We start from the raw sequence: 24,035 nt of genomic DNA, 5'->3' as shown, positions 1-24,035 counted from the left end.
ATAGCTCTGAGAAAGTCTTGGCCATGCTGACCAAAGTTGGACCCCAGTGCCTGGGTTAGTCATTAAGGGAGTCTTCTAGGAGCTAGAATGGCCCATCTCTAGTTCCCACTCTGAGTCCAGTCATTGGCTAAGAACAACCCATGAATAGGATGACTTATCATGGCAGATGATTGCAGAAGACTCCCTTTGGAGGGTTTTACTGGCATCCTACATGACTGCCATACCTTCCTCTTCTAAGATGCAAAAACTATCAGTTCTATGTGGTGGAAATTTGTATCTTCTTTGTTCACTAATATATTGTCAGCATCTCAAATAATAAGTGACATAGTGAGTGCTTCATAAATACTCCCTGAATTAATTAATTATAGCCTTTATTGTATAGCCTTAGTCATTCATTCATATAGATGTTCATAAATGTACTATCTTGCATTTAGTCATTGCATTATAGAGATAATGTGTCCTCTCTTCTTGAGAAACTAATTCACAGTTTCTTAGCAAACTAGTGACACCATTATAGCATCACTGCAATGTTGGTTGTTTTTTGTTTTGTTTTGTTTAAAGATTTTATTTATTTATTTATTCATGAGAGACACACACAGGAGAGAGAGAGAGAGAGAGAGAGACAGGCAGAGGAAGAGGCAGGCTCCATGCAGGGAGCCCAACATGGGACTCGATCTCTGGTCTCCAGGATCATGACCTGGGCTGAAGGCAGTGCTAAACCGCTGAGCCACCCTGGGCTGCCCTGCAACGTTGTTTAAAGTCTGTAACAGACTTACAAAGAATATCTTGAAGAATGACAGGAAAAGAGAAGTCAGGAAAAGTTTCACACCGAAAGTGGCTTTATCTGATTTTTAAGTCTTCAATAGTTTCATGAGATTTAGATGGATTTTTTTGTTTCTGAAATGAAGGAAAAGGATTCAGGTTAAAACACTGTGCAAATGACTATAAGCTGAGCCAACCAAGTTTATGGGCCTCCCAGAGGAGAACCAAGGGAGAGCCTAAAGTTACTCACTATAATGTATGCCTATTTCAGAAAAGGAAGTCTTTTGGAACTTACAAGCTTCTATTTCTCCTACAGCTCCAGTTCAGTCAAACCTACATTTGTTAGAGGTACTCCTTAATCAGATGGTCAAGGGAAAAGATTTATGCGCCATCATTCTATCCAACCATCTATCTATCCCATCCACCCATTTATCCATCCATCCATCCTGTTTTTTTGTCTCCTCGGCTACTTAATTCCATGTTTGAAGGTGTATTTTCATGTTTCAAATAAAAAAATTCTACTACAGTGTTAATATGGTATGGGATCACTTCCTGATTCTCTGTCCTACTGTCCCCACCCTCACCCATTCTAGGCTGTCAGGTATTTAGTAATGACACAGAGAAGCAAAAAAGTGAGCTCTTATCTGGATATATCAGCACAGTACAGCTGCTCAGGACCAAACTCGCTACGAGATTTAAACCTTTCTATTCAATAGAAGTGATGTTATTTTAAATGAGTTATTGGCATTTCCATCTTTATTGCATGGGTTTGTTCATTCATTCATTTGCTCAAGCAATATTCTGTACAAAACTTCTGGACTGGGAGAAAGTAGAATGCTAGAGGGTCATAAGATAAATAATTTTTTAAAAGCTGGCATTGAAAATGTTATGATCACAAAGCAAGGTATTTGGAATTAGGGTGGCTATAGGTAAGGAAAATGATCAGGGTGAGGCCATGGGAGGGAGCAGCTGTAGTGGAGTAGAGGTCTAGGTCATTGGCTATGAGGCTTTTGAGGAACTGAGAGGCCAGGGAGTTGGATGGTTGCCACCTGGGTGCTGAATTCTGCCAAGATTATGGTAGAAAATGGAATTGACACAAAGTCTACATTAGTTGCAGGAGTAAAGGTCTGCTATGGATGAAGAGTGTTAAGTGAGGGCTGTAGATGAGAACAAGAAGGAGGAAAAAAGCATGGTGTTTCCAGATAAGATGTCTTTCAAAAATGATTTCTTTAGAGAGTCGGGATAAATGACCAAGAAACAGTGATCGGGATTGAGAAGGACCCACATCACACCTCCTGATTTTGAGGACTATATGAGGGAGCAGCCACCAGGTAAGGAAACTGCAAAGGAAGCACCTCCTTGGTGCAGGGCCAGGTATCAGAGTAAGATTAGGAGGCAGGATAAATGACATAGCCCAACTTTCATTGTTAGAAGTTCAAAGTGAGTTAGCCAGTGGAGATAGTAGAAGAAATTCAATTTTAACTTAGTCTTCTCATTCACAGGCTGTACTTCCTCTGCCCCCACTGAAGCCTGACATTTGAAAATGGTCAGGATCCATTATGGACTGTGGCCACAGTTACATTTGAGGGCAGAACTCATTTTGCCTCCTTTCTTATCCATGAACACTGGGATAGAAAATCAGAGTAGGTCAAACAGAAATAGGATAGCAGGCCTAATGGGAATAATAATAAACTCATCTCTTCCTTCTTTTATTATAGGTTTAAAATTTTTTTATTTTTAAAAGATTTTATTTATTTATTCATGAGAGAAACAGAGAGAGAGAGAGGCAGAGAGAGAAGCAGGCTCCATGTAAGGAGCCTGATGCAGGATTTGATCTGGGGCCCCAAGACCACACTGTGAGCCAAAGGCAGATACTCAACTGCTGAGCCACCAAGGTGTCCCTGTTATGTTTTTGTTTGTTTGTTTGTTTGTTTGTTTTTAAGATTTTATTTATTTGAGAGAAAGAGAGAGCATGAGCAGGGGGAGAAGCAGGAGGAGAGGGAGAAGCAGGCTCTTCACTGACCAGGGAGCCCAATGCTGGACTCAATCCCAGCACCCTGGGATTATGACCTGAGCTGAAGGGAAACGCTTAACCGATTGAGCCACCCAGGCACACGTCTTATTATGGTTTTAGAGGCCTAAAATGGATAGTTGTATTTTTCTCTCTTTTGGGGGTGGTGGAGAATATGAAATTGACGTAGATTTGGTTAGTGCTATCCTAGTTTGTGAAGCAATTGCTCTCTGCATTAGTAATGCAAGGGACTTTTAGAAAACCCTTTGCAAAGTTGCTTCAGAAACTAAAAAGAGTGTTCTTTTTCTTTACTAGCACATGGGAAAACTAGTAGTTTGCAGGCTATGTTTGAGGAAAACTGTAAAATAGTCGTCCTCCAATCATTTTTTTTTTTTTATTATTCATGAGAGAGAGAGAGAGAGAGAGAGAGAGAGACAGGCAGAGGGAGAAGCAGGCCCCTCACGGGGAGCCCTGATGTGGGACTTGATCCCAGGACTCCAGGATCACACCCTGAGCCAAAGGCAGATGCTCAACCACTGAGCCACCCTGGGGGTCCCAATCAGTTTTTTTTTCACACCTTTCCTGTCTTTGGATGCCACTGGCCTCTCCACACACCCTGTATCTTGTGGCAGCCCTTGGATGCTTAATCCCACTGCAATAGCCCACCCAAAACTTCTCATTAGAACAGTGTCCTTGTCCTCTCCATTCAATCAAAATCTTACCTAAATTATGTCCCATTTTTTGGATTATGTACCTGTATTCTCATCAGAGAGCTTTTAGCTGAGATATTTAAATTCGAATGAAGGGATTTTCCAGCAATCAAGTTACTGGGGAAACAGGGTAATATTCGTCAAGTTAGAACATGAAGACAACTGCTTACTACATCTACTGCAACCTCCAGTAGTCATTACATAGGATTCATCCTTTATGAAGAGAGTGAAGCCAAAGCCGTTAAACTTCATGATTACAGAATTATTGACAAAGTCTGGAAATCAAGGAACCAAATAAGATACTTGCTGAAATCTGCTAGACAAAATGTGCCATTCTGGATTCCTGCTAATTGGCTAAGGCATAACTCACCAGAGAAAACCTTGGATATAAGATCCAATCCATAGCAAATCTCAGACACAAGATGCAGAGTTCTTGTCACCATGGAGACAACAGAAAGAGAAGACCATGTCATTATCCTTAAGGACTTCAGCTACAACAGAAATGAGCAGGAATATAAAACCTTGTTCATACCCTCAACACCAAGTCCAGATGAGTGTACTGAAAAGTATACTACATGAAGGCATAGCTCAGCAAAGAGGGGATTTTTTTAGGATACATGGCTAGCTACTTCACTGTCATGTTGTATTTATCTTCTTATAAAATCTACCTGCTTTAACTAAATGTGGTGGCATATATTCCCTCTCAAGTAGTTTGGATATTGAATAAAAAGTTACAATAACTATAGTTCAATTGATGTGTTGGTATTGAAGTCAAGAACAGAAACATCATGTATACATTCATTTATATATCCATTCATCCATACTCCATTAATTATATTTTCAACTGTTTTTATTCAAGGCTCAGCATGGGTCAGGCTTTGATAACAATAAGTAATATGTAGTTCTTACTCTTAAAAAATTCTAAAATCTCATTTACCAACGAGTGAAGGCCGTGACTACATTGTAAGAAGATAGGCTACAGAGTCTCCTATGCTGGTAGTATAAACTTGACCAGTTAAGTTGGATGCTTTGTAAATAAGTTCATTGTAGGTGATATTGGTGTTTCTAAGAATAAAAAAGTATACACACATATTTACTTGTGGAAAAAATATTAACCTTATTGATGACATTAGGAACTCCAGAAAGCTGTTGAAGAAAACCAGAGCTGGATAGCAGTTAAAATGGTAGAAGCAGATTTTAATCAGGAACTACTGCAATAGAGGAAAAGAGACCTCAGTATAGAACTGGTCTCAATTCCAAGAACTTCATGGACAAGTGGAGGTTTCTAGCCAAGGAACAGGGTGGATGGAAAATTACTAAGAATAGATATTAGGGTTAAGAGGGAGATTCAGGCTAAACTTACTTAACAGTATTCTTGCTGAAGGCTACGAGGGTGATTAGATATCACCTGGGGGATGATGGAGATGAAGAATTTGATCAGATATCAAGGGTAACTGAAACTTTACCTAGGTGGAAGAGTGAGAACAAATCAGGACATTTGTTAGTAAAGAATTGATGGGGTTTTGAGAGGTTTAGAATTTAGTACTGATATTACTGCTAATAGTAAGAAAGTCCATCTGTTTAAATCTTGCTGGCTCTTAATTTCTTTATTTGTAAAATTCAAAGATAAGACTAAGCGGTTATCTAAAGAAGTCTAAGATGACAAGATAACAGCTCCCAAGCAGTATGTCATGGCAGGGTGAAATCAAAGGCCACAGCAGATCTCTTTCTATGTATATATTTATTCTTTACAAGGGGGACTCTCATTTCTCCTTCATAGATCTGCATTTTATGTGTGCTTAGCCTGGTCACACTCATCATCAGTCAACTTGATCATTCAGTAAACATTGAGTGCCCACCCTGTCCCGGACCTTAGGCTGGGGACAGTGCTCCTGGATCTCACATGGCTGGCATGAAAGAACCCTTTCCTTCTGGCCAGAGTAATAAGTTTCTCTGGTCAGAAGAAGACCTCCAAACACTGTTTGGTCTACAAACAGGGTAGTGAATGTCTTTCAAGAAGGCATTTGACTTAGAAATAGTTTTGATAAAAAGAGGTTGCTTGTGTAATTACCCAGTTCAGAGTATCTTGAAGAAGGAGTTTGAGATGATTTTGAAGATGAAAACCCCACCTCCCTTTCATGAACTGGGTTCAGAACAGGGACACCACAAATGCTTACATGTAAGAGGATATGCTGCAAAGAACTCTTTTGAAAATAGTCTTTGAGGGATCCCTGGGTGGCGCAGCGGTTTGGCGCCTGCCTTTGGCCCAGGGCGCGATCCCGGAGACCCGGGATCGAATCCCATATCGGGTTCCCAGTGCATGGAGCCTGCTTCTCCCTCTGCCTGTGTCTCTGCCTCTCTCTCTCTCTCTCTGTGACTATCATAAATAAATAAAAATTAAAAAAAAATAGTCTTTGAAATGAATGCCTGAATCATCCAACTGCATGTCTCCCTGATATCTTCGGTGTTATGGTTTGAACTATGTCCCTCCAAATTCACATATTGACGTCCTAACTTCCAAATCTCACAATGTGACCTTATTTGAAAACAGAGTTATTACAGATATAACCAGTTAAGATGAGGTCATTAGGGTGGGCAACAAACAAATAAACCCCAAACCACCCAAAATGGCCAACAAATCTCAAGATCTCTTATCCTTGATAGATTTGATTGGAACAAACCTTAGCAACAACTTGATGCTGTGCTTCCAACCTCCAGAACGATGAGACAATAGCTTTTTGTTGTTTAGGCCACCATTCTATGGTCCTTTGTTACCGCAGCCCCAGCAAAATAAATAAATAAATAAATAAAAATAAAAAAAATAAAAAAAATCCATCAATGGGACTGAAAATGTTGCATTGCTATTTCTATAAGAACAGTTATGTATGAGGGGCTTAGGGTAGGTTGGGACTCTTAGAACATTTATTACATTACTCTCAGGAGTGTAGGCTTAGCATAAAGGAAACAATCAGCTTAAATGTACACCTAGAAAATAGAAATATACAGTGCAGATTTTCCTCTTAAAACACATGTTGACAGGATCTTAAAAAGAGGTATTGAAAAAAAACATATGTATATGACCTTCTGGGAAAGATAGACACAGAAGAAATACAGAGAAAATGGAAGATAATAAAGAATTCAGCAAGTGCTCTTAAATGCCACAGTCACAATTCATTCCAACAAAGTAGAGCCACATACAATGTTCAGTAGATAAAGAGAATGGTGTTTATATATATTTTTTTCTCATGTTATGATCTCTGCAACCAATAATAGGAGAGCCTGGGAAGAAATGTGAGGCTCAGCCAGAGGGGGACAAACAGAGGCAAAGAAGACATTTGAGGCTGATTAAGATGGTTCTCATCACATTCACTACCCAGCTTTCTAGCAAATCAAGCTGGCAAAATCACCTTCAATATGCAGCTTTGTTTGTTTTTTTACCACTTTGGAGATCAGCAATTCTCACAAATGGTTTGAAAAAAACAATCTTAGAGATATGGGGATGTTTGGATGGAACAAAACCCAAATTAGTGTGCTCTGGATGACCTACTGTCCTGGCCACTCTGGTCCACTCCCTTGCCCGCTCCTGCCTATTGCTGTGCTTGCCTCCTTTCACTCGGCACCTGGGGACTGACCTGTCTCTTCCCCCTTTTTCTTTCTGGAGTGGACTACTAAACAGATTGAAAAAGAGAGGTGAAATATGTTGCATTTAGTTTAGGCCTTTCGATTATTTTCATATTCTTAAGGAAAATATCAATAGGTTTTGCTCTCTCACCTTTCCACTATTTGCCATTTTCCTTGGTGAGCCTAAGGTGTCCCTCTGTCTGAAGGGTCGAGGTGGGCACAAGAGTGGGAATAAATTGCCACAGTGAGGTTGAAAGATAGTCAATGCAGGTTTTGCAGCATTTGACAGTGGGTTTGAAGGCTTTTTCATGGAAGGAGAAGGCCTTCTCTATTCCCTTGGTGCAGAGCTCTGTACCTTCACACACTGATGTGCTTAGAATGAGTCACAGACATAAAAAACATTGATTTCCTCAGAACTGCCGGGGGTTTTAAAGTAAGGCCTGGGGCCGGGAATGCAGATAGGCCACACTCGCCAGGATCCCGACTTTGAGGTCCTCACCATGACAAGAAAACCGGGAGTTGACAGAAGCTGCTGGCAGCAACCAAGGGAACAACATCGCCATGGAAACCAAGGGAATCAGAGGACAACGCGAGGACGTGAGGTTTCCTTTACTTAGGAGGTCACAGAAGCCACAGACCTGCACCAGGAGAAAAGGAGATGGGAAATCTGAGTGGCTGCATATTTTATCTGAAAGCATCAAATTATTACAGCAGGCTATATTGGGCTGATTAAATGCAGGCTTCCTCTTTTACCACCCAGGCTTCAGGGGCTTTTGAGGAAGATTAGTCTTAGGGAATGAAGAAGATATATTCTCTTTGCACGTCCCTGTTACAGTGAGGGTATATATGCTACTCAGCTTAATTTTATTAACTTTTGCTCAGGCTTTTGGCTGTTTGATATTCAGGATGAGACGAATCAAGAAGTAGAGCAATAACCGATGTGAAGGGGATGTGAACAGGTACATTCTGTGCCCTGTGTCACTTCTGCTGACTAGCTCTCTTCACTCCTTAGGGGAACTGAAAATCTATGGGTGCTTTTGCAGTAAGAGCAATCGTGGCCTGTCTGCAGACATCTCTTCCTTAGGTTTTTATTTTTTTAATTTTTTTCCCCTGAGGTTTACTATAATGATGGGCACTGATTTTTCAGCCCTGTTGGTTACTGGGTAGAATGAAGACAACTAAGTTGCTCAAAGAAACTTGATGATAAAGTTGGTAATATTGTGCTTTTCAAATAGTAACCTAGGATCAGGTTTTTAAAAAATTTCTAATCTGTTATAGACCTGGGGCTTCTATAAAATACAATAAAAGTGAGTCACTGAACTCCAGAGAATTTCAGTGTGCTGCTGAAGATCCTGAGCATTGGTGGTGGCACTGATGAATGTCAAAGCTGGTACATTAATTAGGATAATCTTCCTCTACTTTCACTGTACTTGCACTTTTCCTTTTCTTTATATTCATAGCTACTGCCTCAAAGACAGTTTGCTATGAATATTTCTTCTAATCTTAGGGAAAAAAGGTGAGTGTCTGAAGGATTTTGGTTAAGCATTTGTAGTCAGGGCCTTGCACTGGATATTATACAACCGTTAATTTAAAGTGATACAGATCTGCCCACTCAGAACTAATAATCGGATGTAATGACTGGGGAGTAAGCTTTGCATTTAGACCACGATACACTAAACAAAACTCCTCAAACAAAGGCAGCCAAATAAAAACACTGAGGATCCCTGTTTTATAAATGACAATGCTGCATTAGGAACACTCTTGAGTGCAGATAACACACCCCCAAAAGCACTGGAGATAGAATATCAGGATTCCTAATTATGTTAATTTCAAGTTTCTGGAAGGTAAAAACATTTATGTTTCCATATAAGGATTGAAGATATAAAGAAAATGTTTAAAGGGAAATGTTAATGGAAATAAAAACAGGTGGTATGTAAATTTCTAACAATAATTTCTAATTTGATGTATAATTTTCTGGTGAACAGAAAACACAACAGTTAGTAGAGAACATGCTGCATTTGATAGCTTAACTGCATTGGGCTCCATTAGCCATTAAAAGAAGGTATTTGCTTCTGTTTTATCTTTAGTTTTAAGAAAGGCTTTTTTCCTATGCTGTGAATTGTGTTAATAGGACAACTATTTCACATTGGATAGCTCCAAATTGCTTATTTAGGTGTTTCTATGGTCCAGTAACTAAGCATGGTTGAATATGTAATTAGCTTTTAAACTCTACCCTAATAGGCAATATACGGCTGCTGTTCTATAGAACTTCATTTAACATGTCCCTAAGCATTTTTGGAATGTTAAATAAGAGAGTGTTACTTGGTATTTGCCTCAGTGCAGTGAATTTATCTCCCAATAGACACATAATCTATACAAAAGTTTGAGAAGAACTATTTAGTGTAGTGATATGAATACAAAATCTATTATAGGGTCTAGGGTACACAGACCATTCAGGAAATTGAAAGGAAGTAATGATATACCTGGAAAGTCCTTACAGGATTCAATTTCATTTGAAGATACAAAATAAAGCACAAAAATAGAAAATGTATATTGTTTTAGAAGTAAAATAACAGATATTTAAGTAGGTGTTGGGCAACACAACTGGAGGAAAAAAGTAGGGTGAACAACTGAAATTCAGTTAGAAAAATTCTTATAGTTTATCTAAAATTCTATCTTGAAATGATAAGAATGTCTCTGAAATTGTTACAACATTCTTCCTCTTCCAGAAAGTTGCCTTATGAGCTATGAGATACTAAGAAAGCTTATTGCAACATGTTATGATTGCAAGAAGGATCACAGGGCAGAAGGGAGATATAAAAAATAATATTTTCTGAAATATTAAGAAAATCATAAGAAAGCTAAAAATTTTCCATGATTCCTCAATTGAATTTAGAACTAAAACAAGGACTTTCTAGTTCTATTAATAAATACTTTAATTGAGTGCAGGGAGAATTTTTCATGATTATTTCACAGAGATCAATAATTCCTGTAAACCTGTGGATTCTGATTTTGGCATCTTTGAATGAGGTAAGTGGATTTCAACAGCAATTTTTAAAAATCTTTGCTTAACTAGAATTAATAGACTTGGGAATTATGTGGAAAGTCAGAGTTGTCAATGAAAGATTACTTCCAAATATATTGTTAGACATGTAAGTGAAATAAAATAAAAAATAAAATAATAATAATAATAAATAATAATAATAAATAAAAATAATTAAGTTGGAATATTTAGAAGAAACTCCAAGGGTTTCTAGCCTTTGTTGAGAGACAAAACAAGGAGAGAAGGATGAACTATTTAAAGGCATCTTGATACTCAGAAGTAATTTCCCACTATGGCTGAAATGTGCTTGCCTCACTCTATTTCCTTGACAAGGGATTTCTCTCCCTGCTAATGGCAGATCAATTAATTTTCACAAAGTGTAGCCAGTTATTAGTAGTGGAGCCACAATAGTCTAATCAGCTCCACTATGAAGGGATGGTCTGGAAAAGCTACCAAGGAGCTCTGGATATTGGTAACATGTTGCTTCTCCTCCAAACTCTAAAATAAAACATTGTCTTGGCTTCAACAACATTATGTGGAAAAACCATGGTCAGAACTGCCTTGTATAGTTGTTATGGGTCCTGAGCATCCTTGGCACTCTCCATGAAGATTGCTTCTCTACCCTTAATATCACCTTTGAGGTTTACATCTTTCTCAGCAGGGGTTCAGTAGAGTAAATGAGCAAAAAAATCATTCAACGTCTCCTCACAAGAGCATAAACCACATTGTTAATGGGTATTACGGTTTGGTTCTTTTTTTCTATACATTTAAAAAATATATGGCTGAGATTATACTGTATCATGTCATTTTGTTTATTGCTTTTCTGCATATATTTGCATACATATCTACTTATATATGCATATATTTTCATATCATTAATCATTCCTCATAAAAATTATTATAATTGTATTTTTTGCTAATTTTTTTTCATTAATGCATTTTTAAAAATTTCTAAATATTCCATTTCTTTGTGTCATCTTCAGTTTCTTTCATAAGTGTTTTTTAGTTTTCAGAATACAGATCTTTTACCTCTTTGGTTTCTGGTGCAATTGTAAATGGAATTGATTCCTTGATTTCTCTTTCTGTTGCTTCATTATTGGTGTATAGAAATTCAATAGATTTCTGTATGTTGATTTTATATCCTGTGACTTTCCTGAATTCAAATATCATTTCTAGCAATTTTTCTGGTGGAGTCTTTTGGGTTTTCTATACAGAGGGTCATGTTATCTGCAAATAGTGAAAGTTTGACTTCTTCCTTTCCAATTTGGATGCCTTTTATTTCTTTTTGTTGTCTGTTGCTGAATTTCATATTTTAAATATTCTTAGCTTATCTATTGTCCTCTTAATAGAAATTAAAATCATTTCCTTGTTCCACTATTACCACAATATGGTAGTGAAAACCCTCACATGTTTCTATATATGTCTTTTATATGTTTTGATATATGTCTGTCTATGATAGGTACTTCAACATATGATTATTACATTGAATTATACACATTTCTTGGGTAGGTACTGCCTGGATCATGATCAAGAAATCATTCCAAAAAAGAATTTCTGCTTCCTTTATTCTCACTGACTTTCTCTTCCAAGTTCTTTTCTCAACATACATCCTTCTCTCAAAATCAGTTTGGGTTCTCTTCTTGCTTTCTTGGGAAACCCCATTCCTTTCCACAGGAAGAGAAGATTTATCCTCTTGATCCAGTTCAGTACTGTGGACACTTGAATGGAGCTCTAAGAGGAGCACCTCAAGATGGTCTCCTAGGCTTGATCACCAGATCTGTACAACACAGTGGGCTTTCTGGAAGTTCTGAGGGTTCAGTTCTAGTTCAGACTTCTCACTGGAATTCCCCTCAAATTAGCCATGGTTAATTTTCTTACCAGCTCTCCTGAATGGTAGTATAATTCACCAAAACAGTATCATGTTTGTCCCCAAACAGTGCAGTCTACATTTATATATAGGGAAAGAAGCTTCTATCAGTGTGACCTTGTCTTTGGTCCTTTTAGAATAATAAATCCCACCATAATTATACTAAACCTAAGCTCAGCTTGCAACTCAAGAGAAACCAACTCTGGATAAGCATGATGCTGCCCTGTAGGAATTACACCAACTCTGATGGTATTCTTTTGCTCCACATTTGAAAATTCATATATGTTTTCATACTGATCACACCATATGTGCATAGTCACACTTAACTCCCACAAGATGCCAAGGTGCAGCTACCATCATTCTCTTCTAGTAGATAAGGGTATGCACTGAAGCTTAAAGTGGTTATAGAATTTAAGATCATAAAGGTTCAAAAGGGCAAGGCCTTGTCTAACTTTTGGGGACCATGATACTAATCCCTAGGCATTCTTCATCATCATCATCATCATCATCATCACTATCATCATTTAACATTTTAACAGTTTTCACTATGTATTAGTCACAGGTCTAAATCATTAACCATATTAATGACCCAATAGAATATGCTATCTCAATTACTATCTTTTGACACAATTCTTTGAGGTAGGCAGTATTACTGTTACTATTTTATACATAAAAAACTGGGAACATAGAGCTTATAAAATTGGACAAATATCATACAGCTGGGAAGTGAGGAGCCAGATGGACTTGACTTTGCCTTTATTACTTTGGAATTTATGATCTAGGTGTGACTATCATAGATAACAACATTGAGAAAACAGTGCTTGGTGATACAATATACCCTTACTGAAAGATTCTTTTTAAAAATTTTCTTATTTAAATTCAACTTAATTAACATATAGTGTATTATTAGTTTCAGAGGTAGAATTTAGTGATTCATGAGTTGCAATAACACCCAGTGCTCATTACATCAAGTGTTCTCCTTGATGCTCACCACCCAATAGTGTGTGTGTGTGTGTGTGTGTGTATATATATGAATATTACTCAACCATCAAAAACAATGATATCCTGCCATTTGCAACAACATGGATGAAACTAGAGGGTATTATGCTAAGCAAAATTAGTGAGTCAGAGAAAGACAATTATCATATGATTCCATTCATATGTAGAGTTTAAGAAACAAAGCAAATGAAAAAGGGAAAGGGAAAAAAATAAAATAAAATGAAAACAGAGAAGGAAACAAACCATATAAGACTCTTAACTATGGGAAACAAACTGAAGTTGCTGAAGGGGACATGGGGGGAGGTAGGGTAACTGGGGGATGGGCATTAAGGAGGGCACTTGATGTAATGAGCACAGAGTGTTACATACAATCGATGAAAATTTTTTTAGATGAATATTGTTTTATTTGACTTATGTAGTTGATGTAAAGTTTTACAAAAATGTTTGTAATTTTTCTTATTATAAAAATCTATGTTCACTAACAAATCATGTTTCCTAAGAAAGTAGAAAATAAACTCACTTGTAATATCACACCAGGACCCCTTGGTGAGCATTCTTCTTTATTTTCCGGGTTTAAAAAAATACACATATATAAACAAAATTTGTATAATGACTATTTTTTTCCATTTTGAGTCCTAATATCTCAATTGTATTTTCTATACTATTTGAGTATTTATAAAGTTGGTTCTAGGAACTGCAGGCTTTAGGACACCATTTGGTTTTCCCTCTAGTCATGTATGTTAATATCAAGGGAAAACACATGACTTCTTATACTAACTGATAGTTTCACCTGGTTTGGGACATATATTTCTGTGAGGATTTTTTCCTCTCAAGTTGCAGATTCTGACTGCCACTTAGTACTTACACATAATTTTGTCTAGTGCTTTCCTCCTGTCAATTCCTGAGCATTCAATGAAAAATTACTAGGGCTCCCTGACGGCATTTTGTGGTGCATCATCTCCAATGGTGATCATTAACTGAAATTTGTGAATTGGTTTCAAAAGCACCATTTTACAAAGCTTTTTTTTTTTTTTTTTGGTCTACTGAGCTCACAGATAGTCAAACACTCTAGCCAGAGCTGGTGTTTACCATTTGTCATTCCACAACCCTTGCTTTGACCCTAAAGTGTCAGAAGGACCACATCCTTATCAGTTTTGGCTGGGACATGTAAATGGAATGGCAGTGTTTCAACACATGAAATGAACTGAATATTAATCAGAAATTGAAGTGATGAATCAGCATAGTTTCTTCTGAACTGAAATAAAATCCACATGTAACATGTAAACTTTCTATCTAAACTTTACTTTAGAAATTCTCTATGAATCCTGTACAAAATGTAACACTATTCTATGTATTTCAATAATAGATCCTAACACCTCTAGGGTGCTTACAATGTACCAAAAATGCCCTAAGCACTTCACATGTGTTATTTTATGTAAGCCCATAACACATTCATGAACCATTATGGACTGAGTGTTTGTGTTCCTCAAAAATTCATATATCTACCCTAATGCCCAATTTGATGGTATTGGGAGTGGGGCCTTGGGAAATAATTAGGTCCAGATGAGATGATAAAGGAGGAGTCTTCAATATGGGATTAGTGCCCTTAGATGAAGAGACCAGACAGCTTGCTTGCAATCTTCTATTTCTCTCTTTGCCATGTAAGGGCACAATCAGAAGATGACTGTCTGTAAGTCAGAAAGAAAACTTTCACTTTAGAATATGACTGTGCTGACACCTTGCTCTTGGATTTCCCAAATTTAAGACTATTTGAAATAAACATTTCTTGTTTAAGCCAGCTAGTCTATGGTTATTTTGTTATAGCACATCAACCAAACTAAGAAATAAGTACTGTATGGCTACAAATGAAGAAGAAACTTCATGATGTGAAGAACTCACAACAAGGTCATTCTTCTAGTGAGCAGGGATAAACCATGACCATTAATTCCAGTGTCCAACACCTAACCACCATGTTGTACTGCCTCTTCCCTTCCAGAGAGCCAAGCATGGAAAGAAAACAACCTTTCTGTGAAATACTGACAAACATTGCATGAAGTTGTTAAAACACTCAAGTCAACCTAGTCCTGGAATTCAGGAGATCCATCTTACTGATATTGTACTGAGGTGAGCATGACAAATGATCACAATAACTTCCAGGATATTATTACTTAGAAATTTCTATCCATATTACCTATTTGACTAGAACTTAGCCCTTTGTTAATTATATTTTATTTTAAGGTGATGCTTTTTTTTTTCATAGAAACCAAATGGATGACTTCACCATTTCATTCACTCAGCATCAAATGTACTAGGAATGAAGTAACGAAGTACTTTGTCTTTAGATACTCATTCTTTCTCATTCATTTACTTCATACACACTTATTATCTCTTAAAAATGCCAACATTTGAGTTGATACTGGAATTATGAGTCAGATATTCTAGGGAAAAGCATTCCAGGCAATGAGAACAGTAAGTGCAAAGTCTTAGAGTCAAATTTACTTCTATGTTCCAGAGAATAAGGTGAGATTTGGTTTTAGAGCCACTGTCCGATTTTCTTTAAGCTCAGTTTGATTTATTTCAGACCCTAGCATAAACCAATTTGCATGGCTAGATTAAATAACCTAATGAACTCTGACCCACGTGCTTGAGTATTAAGGTTGTCAAGTACCCATTTGGGTTTTGTTTATGTCTTCCTTCCTGTTGAATATCATCCTATTTGAAATCTTTCCAGCATTGACTTTAAAAAGGAAACACAGGTCATTTAAATGAGAAAGCAAGCAGACAGGAGATGCTGTAAATCAGAGCATTACAGATCATGATTAGATTTTGAACATATTCCAAGAATACTCTTTGCATTCCTCTCCAACCTCTTTCTATCTGATTGATTTATGCTAGAAATTATGATCTCATATTACAGTCTTCTATTGTTTTGCTGCTGGTATAGTAGTGTTTTACGATGGCATTGGTAATGAGCATAATGAAATCATTAAATTCCTACAACCATTATGAGAAGAATTTGGGGCGGGGGACTTTATTTTTCTATAAAAGAAATTCCATTTGAGTCACTAATCCAAATATTAAAAATTCACATGCACTAATGACTCAGGCCACTTCACCAAAGAATGCCTTAGTATACATGTTGGGTAAGGCCATCAAAGCAGATGACAACACATTGTCTGAGCAGAGGAAGGATTTACAAGTAAAGGCCTGAAGATAGAAAGCATGTGTGTGAAAGAAATACTTCTTTCCTTTACCAGAATTTCCCTTCTTTATCAATGTTTTGTCTAATTAGTAGCCTAAAAATATAAACAGAATCATATAAACTGATTTCTAAAGTCTAATTTCAGAAATAAGAAAGAAATTATACAAGGAAAGCAATACATATCATATTACTACGCATCATTGTGCCAAAATAATAATCTCTGAAAAGAAAGAGGAGTCTTGAATTATTAGAAGTATCAGATGACCAGGCTCTGAGAAAACCTTGAAAATTATGTCAATTTTTAAAAAGATTTCTTATTTATTCATTTGAGAGGGAGAGAGAGAGAGAGAGAGAGAGAGAGCAAGTAGGCAGAGTGACAGGCAGAGGCAAAGAAGCAGGCTTCTACTGAATAGAGAGCCCAATGGGGGGCTCGATCCTAGGACTCCAGGATCATGACCTCAGCTGAAGGCAGACACTTAACTGACTGAGCGACTCAGTGTCCCAATTATGTCAATTTTAAAGATAAAATTATTTATTAAATAATGTATTAAATATTACATATTTAATGATATATTGAGAAAATTTACTTATTTTCCAATGTTGTAGGCCATTTTGGCTTTTGAGATTTGCTTTTTCTATTCCAAAAGAAGTTCTATAGTTACCCTGTTATTACCCAATATCTTAGGAAAGCTAATAATACACCTTTTTTGGGGGAGACAAGTATGCTTCCTCAGAGGTTTTTGTTTTGTTTTGTTTTGTTTTTAAAAAAAGCTCAATGCTACATTTACCATTTATTTTTATTTATTTTTTGTATTTTTAAAATTGGAGTTCAATTTGCCAACACATAGCCTAACACCCAGTGCTCATCCCGTCAAGCACCCCCCAGTGCCTGTCACCCAGTCACCCCAAGTCCCCACCCATCTCCCTTTCCACTACCCCTTTTTTGTTTCCCAGAGTTAGGAGTCTCTCATGTTCTGTCTCTCTCTCTGATTTTTCCCACTCATTTTCTCTCCTTTCCCCTTTAATCCCTTTCACTATTTTTTATATTCCCCAAATGAATGAGACCATATAATGTTTGTCCTTCTCCAACTGACTTACTTCACTCAGCATAATACCCTCCAGTTCCATCCATGTTGAAGCAAATGGTGAGTATTCGTCGTTTCTAATGGCTGAGGAATATTCCATTGTATACATAGACCACATCTTCTTTATCCACTCATCTTTTGATGGACACCGAGGCTCCTTCCACAGTTTGGCTATTGTGGACATTGCTGCTAGAAACATCGGGGTGCAGGTGTCCTGGCATTTCACTGCATCTGTATCTTTGGGGTAAATCCCCAACAGTGCAATTGCTGGGTCATAGGGCAGAACTATTTTTAACTCTTTGAGGAATCTCCACACAGTTTTACAGAGCAGCTGCACCAGTTCACATTCCCACCAACAGTGCAAGAGGGTTCCCCTTTCTCTATATCCTCTCCAACATTGGTTGTTTCCTGTCTTGTTAATTTTCACCATTCTCACTGCTGTGAAGTGGTATCTCATTGTGGTTTTGAACTGTATTTTCCTGATGGCAAGTGGATGCGGAGCATTTTCTCATGTGCTTGTTGGCCATGTCTATGTCTTCTTTGGTGAAATTTCTGTTCATGTTTTTTGCCCATTTCATGATTGGACTGTTTATTTCTTTGCTGTTGAGTTTAATAAGTTCTTTATAGATCTTGGATGCTAGCCCTTTATCTGATAGGTCATTTGCAAATTTCTTCTCCGATTCTGTAGGTTGTCTTTTAGTTTTGTTGGCTGTTTCTTTTGCTGTGCAGAGGCTTTTTATCTTGATGAAGTCCCAATAGTTCATTTTTGCTTTTGTTTCCCTTGCCTCCATAGATGTATCTTGCAAGAAGTTACTGTGGCCAAGTTCAAAAAGGGTGTTGCCTGTGTTCTCCTCTTGGATTTTGATGGAATCTTGTCTCACATTTAGATCTTTCATCCATTTTGAGTTTATCATTGTGTATGGTGCAAGAGAATAATCTAGTTTCATTCTTCTGCATGCGGCTGTCCAATTTTCCCAGCACCATTTATTGAAGAGACTGTCATTTTTCCACTGGATAGTCTTTCCTGCTTTGTCAAAGATTAGTTGACCATAGAGTTGAGGGCCCACTTCTGGGTTCTCTATTCTGTTCCATTGATCTATGTGTCTAATTTTGTGCCAGTGCCATACTGTCTTGATGATCACAGCTTTGTAGTACAACTTGAAATCCAGCATTGTGATGCCCCCGGCTCTGGTTTTCTTTTCAATATTCCCCTGGCTATTTCGGGTCTTTTCTGATTCCACACAAATCTTAAGATTATTTGTTCCAACTCTGTGAAGAAAGTCCATGGTATTTTGATAGGGATTGCACTGAATGTGTAAATAGCCCTGGGTAGTATTGACATTTTCACAATATTAATTCTTCCAATCCGTGAGCATGGAATATTTTTCCATCTCTTTGTGTCTTCCTCAATTTCTTTCAGAAGTGTTCCATAGGTTTTAGGGTATAGATTCTTTACCTCTTCGGTTAGGTTTATTCCTAGGTACCTTATGCTTTTGGGTGCAACTGTAAATGGGATTGACTCCTTCATTTCTCTTTCTTCAGTCTGTCTCATTGTTAGTGTATAGAAATGCCACTGATTTCTGGGCATTGATTTTGTATCCTGCCACACTGCCGAGTTGCTGTATGAGTTCTAGCAATCTTGAGGTGGAATCTTTTGGGTTTTCTATGTACAGTATCATGTCATCTGCAAGGAGGGAGAATTTTACTTCTTCTTTGCCGATTTGAATGCCTTTCATTTCTTTTTGTTGTCTGATTGCTGAGGCTAGGACTTCTAATACTGTGTTGAATAGCAGTGGTGAGAGTGGACATCCCTGTCATGTTCCTGATCTTAGAGGAAAGGCTCCCAGTGTTTCCCCATCGACAATGATATTTGCTGTGGGCTTTTCATAGATGGCTTTTAAGATAATGAGGAATGTTCCCTCTATCCCTACACTCTGAAGAATTTTGATCAGGAATGGATGCTGTATTTTGTCAAATGCTTTCTCTGCATCTATTGAGAGGATCATATGGTTCTTGTTTTTTCTCTTGTTGATATGATCTGTCATGTTGATTGTTTCATGAGTGTTGAACCAGCCTTGCATCCCGGGGATAAATCCCACTTGGTCATGATGAATAATCTTTTTAATGTACTGTTGGATCCTATTGGCTAGTATCTTGTTGAGAATTTTTGCATCTGTGTTCATCAGGGATATTTGTCTATAGTTCTCCTTTTTGGTGGGGTCTTTGGTTTTGGAATTAAGGTGATGCTGGCCTCACAGAACAAGTTTGGAAGTACTCCATCTCTTTCTATCTTTCCGAACAGCTTTAGTAGAATAGGTATTGTTTCTTCTTTAAATGTTTGATAGAATTCCCCTGGGAAGCCATCTGGCCCTGGACTTTTGTGTCTTGGGATGTTTTTGATGACTGCTTCAATTTCCTCCCTGGCTATTGGCCTGTGCCAGTTTTCTATTTCTTCCTGTTCCAGTTTTGGTAGTTTGTGGTTTTCCAGGTATGTGTCCATTTCTTCTAGATTGCCTAATTTATTGGCATATAGCTGCTTCTAATACGTTTTTAAAATCGTTTGTATTTCCTTGGTATTGGTGGTGATTTCTCCTTTTTCATTCGTGATTTTATTAATTTGAGTCTCTTCTCTTTTGTTTTTAATAAGGCTGGCTAATGGTTTATCTATCTTATTAACTCTTTCAAAGAACCAACTCCTGGTTTTGTTGATCTGTTCTTAAGTTCTTATGGTCTCTATTTCATTGAGTTCTACTCGAATCTTTAGTAACTCTCTTCTGCTTGGTGTAGATTTTATTTTATTTAATATTTTAAATTTTTTTTAAAAATTTTATTTATTTGTGATAGTCACAGAGAGAGAGAGAGAGAGAGAGAGAGAGAGAGAGGCAGAGACACAGGCAGAGGGAGAAGCAGGCTCCATGCACTGGGAGCCCGACATGGGATTCGATCCCAGGTCTCCAGGATCATGCCCTGGGCCAAAGGCAGGCACTAAACCACTGCGCCACCCAGGGATCCCTGGTGTAGATTTTATTTGCTGTTCTTTCTCCAGTTCCTTTAGGTGCAAGGTTAGCTTGTATATTTGAGCTTTTTCCAACTTTTTGGGGGTTGCTTGTATTACGATGTATTTCCCTGTTAGGACTGCTTTTGCAGTAGCCCAAAGATTTTGAATGCTTGTATCTTCATTTTCATTAGTTCCCATGAATCCTTTTAATTCTTCTCAAATTTCCTGTTTGACCCTTTCATCCTTTAGCAGAATGCTCTTTGATATACACATGTTTGAGTTTCTTCCAAATTTCTTCTTGTGATTGAATTCAAGTTTCAAAGCATTGTGGTCTGAAAATATGCAGGGGACAATCCCAATCTTTTGGTACCAGTTGAGACCTGATTTTTGACCCAGTATGTGGTATATTCAAGAGAAAGTCCATGTGCACTTGAGAAGAATGTGTATTCAGTTGAGTTTGGATGTAAAGTTCTGTAAATATCTGTGAAATCCACCTGGTCCAGTGTATCATTTAAAGCTCTTGTTTCTTTGGAGATGTTGTGCTTAGAAAATCTATCATTTGCAGAAAGCACCATGTTGAAGTCTCCCAGTATTAGTGTGTTATCTAAGTATGTCTTTGCTTTGGTTATTAACTGATTGCTATACTTGGCAGCTCCCACATTAGGAGTATAAATATTCATGATTGTTAGGTCCTCTTGTTGGATAGATCCTTTAAGTATGAGATAGTGTCCCTCTTCATCTCTTATTACGGTCTTTGGGATAAACTTTAATTTATCTGATATGAAAATTGCTACTCCTGCTTTATTTGGAGGACCATTTGAATGCTAAATGGTTCTTCAACCTTTCATTTTCAGGCTGTAGTTGTCCTTAGGTCTAAAATAAGTCTCTTGTAGACAGCAAATAGATGGGTCTTGCTTTTTTATCCAGTCTGAAGTCCTCATCTTTTGATGGGATCATTAAGCCTATTCACATTCAGAGTTACTGTTGAAAGGTATGAATTTAGTGTCATCATAATACCTATTCAGTCGCTGTTTTTGTGGATTATTTCTTTGGGTTTCCTCTTTCTTTTACAGAGTCCCCCTTAATATTTCTTGCAGAGCTGGTTTGGTGGTCGCATATTCTTTCAGTTTCTGCCTAACTTGGAGGCTCTTTATCTCTCCTTCTATTCTGAATGAGATCCCTGCTGGATAAGGTATTCTTGGCTGCATGTTCTTCTCATTTAGGACCCTGAATATATCCTGCCAGTCCTTTCTGGCCTGCCAGGTCTCTGTGGAGAGGTCTGTTGTTAATCTAATATTTCTCCCCATATAAGTTAGGGATCTCGTCTCTCACTGCTTTAAGGATTTTCTTTATCTTTGGAATTTGCAAGTTTCACTATTAAATGTCGAGGTGTTAAACGGTTTTTATTGACTTTTGGGGGGATCTATCTCCTGGATATGAATGCCTGTTTCCCTCCCCAAATTAGGGAAGTTGTCAGCTATGATTTGTTCAAATATGCTTTCTGGTCCTCTGTCCCTCTTGGTGCCCTCTGGAACCCCAATTATACATAGATTTTTCCTTCTGTCATTTATTTCCCTTAACCTTTCCTCATGGTCCTTTAATTGTTTTTCTCTTTTTTCCTCAGCTTCCTTCCTTGCCTTCAATTTGTCTTCTATGTGACTCACTCTTTCTTCTACCTCATTAACCCTCATCATTAGGACCTCCAGTTTGGATTGTATCTCGTTTAATTGATTTTTAATTTCAGCCTGATTAGACCTGAATTCTGCAGTCATGAAGTCTCTTGATTCCTTTTTGCTTTTTTCCAAAGCCACCAGTAGCTTTATAATTGTGCTTCTGAATTGGCTTTCTGACATTGAATTGTAATCCAAATTCTGTAACTCTGGGAGAGGGTACTGTTTCTGATTCTTTCTTTTGTGGTAAGTTCTTTCTAGTCATCTTGCTCAGTGCAGAGTGGCTGTATGAGTGGGCTGTATCAAGAATATCAGCCACGACCTAAGTAAATTTCACCCTAGATGATTCTGCCGAGGTCAGAAACCAGAAATTGAAAATAAAGATCAGAACAAATTAAAACAAAAGGACCACTAAAAGTGAAAAACAAATTAAAAAAAAAGTAGTAAAAAATAAAAGGCCAGGAATCCTAAAGAAGACGAGAAAAAAGAAAAGAAAAGATAAAGAAAAAAGAAAAAAAAGGAGAAGAAAAAATAAGGTGTGGGGACTGGTAGATGGTGATGAAGAAGTTGTAGTGAAGGGAGAATGTAGTCTACCTGAGGGGTTCTAGAGGGTGATCCCCTTATTTCTGACTATATTAAGTTCTGCATATTAGAAGATGCTCAGTTCCAAATTTATATAAACCAGAAATACTTGTAGAGGGCCCCAACATTGATCACCAAAACGTAAATAGATAAAAAGAGGGGGGCAGAAAGGGAATGAGGAATCTCACAGAATGAACCAGCACAATATACCACTTGGCTCTGGGTGCATATTGGTCATGTTTTAGGAGGTATTAACTTCCGCCATTGTAGAACAAAATAAGGCAGAGAAAACAAAAAACACAAAACAAAACAAAACAAATCTTGTTTATTTCCCCAAATTAAGTTGAGTATGTTGAAGGGAATCTAGAAGTGGAAAATATATCTAGGACCTGTAATTGTAGAAATATGGAAATATGAGTCAAGAAGGAAGAATCTTAAAAATGAAGAGGTGGTAAAATATTGTAGTTGAGGTGGGAAAAGAGAGAAAAATGGAAATTTACAGTCTGATATAAAAACGAGTTATACTGACGAAGTAAAAAAAAAAAAAAAAAAAAAAAAAAAGGAGGGGTACCCTCTGGTTCTATATACTGTAAGTCCCTGACTTCCCTGGAGCTTTTCAGCATTGCTCGGTCAAGAACTTGCTCTTCCCCTGTTCTTCCAGCTGGTCTTCTGGGCAAGGGGCTTGCTGTGCTGATTCTCAGTGTATCATGTTAGAAGTGAAAACCCTTTTCTCTGTAGCATTCCAGATGTTCTCTCTTTAAATCTCAGGTTGAATTTGTAGGTTTTAAGGATAGTTTGAAAGTTATCTAGGTAAGTTGGTGGGGACAGGGGTCTTGGGGACCCTGCTCTGCCATCTCGGCCCACCCCTGGTACATTTACCCTTTAGAGTTAAATTTTGCCACATAAGTAGTTTTTCATAAAAATCTTTTAAATTTTGTTTCCTAGTAAATCTAGCTCTGTACAGACACTTATCATTTAAAAACCAAGTTCCAAGTTTCTGCTGCCGTGTATCTGTCATTGGCAGAAGTGGTGCTCAATCATAAAAAGTCTTTAGTGACCAAGAAAACTTATGGCATTTGATGATTTGGAAACCCATAGACTGAGACATAAATGGGCATTCAGATGCCTCTTTCGTTTATTTTATGGCATATTAAGTGGGGATTTATGGTCCTCACATAAATATAAAGAGAATTCTATAGATTTTTTCTTCTTACCATGTTGGCACATATTCTTGATGTGCCATATTAGTGCATATTCTCAACCTACCATGTTGGTGCATATTCTCAAGGCACTACCTAAAATGCCTGGAATTCCAACATAATTTATCTTATGGGTATTTACTGGCATTTCAATATGGAGCCAGGACCACTCATCATATTGCCTTATTGAAGAATCAGGTTGGGCTGATGTTTACAAACATCAGCAACCATCAATTCCTAAAGCAAAATTTATGTGAAACATTTTTCAAAGCAATAGTGCTTATGC

At 37.5% G+C, this 24,035-nt stretch overlaps 2 long non-coding RNA genes across 16 annotated transcripts in view; one reads left to right on the top strand and one right to left on the bottom strand.

Annotated features, from left to right (window-relative positions):
* LOC119866718 overlaps positions 1-7,745 on the bottom strand; it is a 95,904-nt gene extending 88,159 nt beyond the window's left edge. For 4 of the 6 annotated variants that reach the window (XR_005381134.1, XR_005381133.1, XR_005381129.1 and 1 more), the window contains exon 1: positions 3,854-3,932. This is a non-coding gene — a long non-coding RNA (uncharacterized LOC119866718). Of the gene's footprint in view, positions 1-3,853; positions 3,933-6,164; positions 6,250-7,255 lie in introns of those variants that run through there. The other 2 variants (XR_005381130.1, XR_005381132.1) reach the window with 2 other exon arrangements.
* LOC102155979 overlaps positions 7,687-24,035 on the top strand; it is a 236,219-nt gene continuing 219,870 nt past the window's right edge. For 6 of the 10 annotated variants that reach the window (XR_005381116.1, XR_005381126.1, XR_005381123.1 and 3 more), the window contains exons 1-2: positions 7,687-8,063; positions 15,010-15,137. This is a non-coding gene — a long non-coding RNA (uncharacterized LOC102155979). Of the gene's footprint in view, positions 8,064-8,382; positions 8,495-9,842; positions 10,135-15,009; positions 15,138-24,035 lie in introns of those variants that run through there. The other 4 variants (XR_005381121.1, XR_005381124.1, XR_005381120.1 and 1 more) reach the window with 4 other exon arrangements.

This window comes from Canis lupus, chromosome 29 (genome assembly GCF_011100685.1).
Source record: "Canis lupus familiaris isolate Mischka breed German Shepherd chromosome 29, alternate assembly UU_Cfam_GSD_1.0, whole genome shotgun sequence".
Lineage (NCBI taxonomy): Eukaryota > Metazoa > Chordata > Mammalia > Carnivora > Canidae > Canis > Canis lupus.
This window is presented reverse-complemented; position numbering and strand designations above follow the sequence as displayed.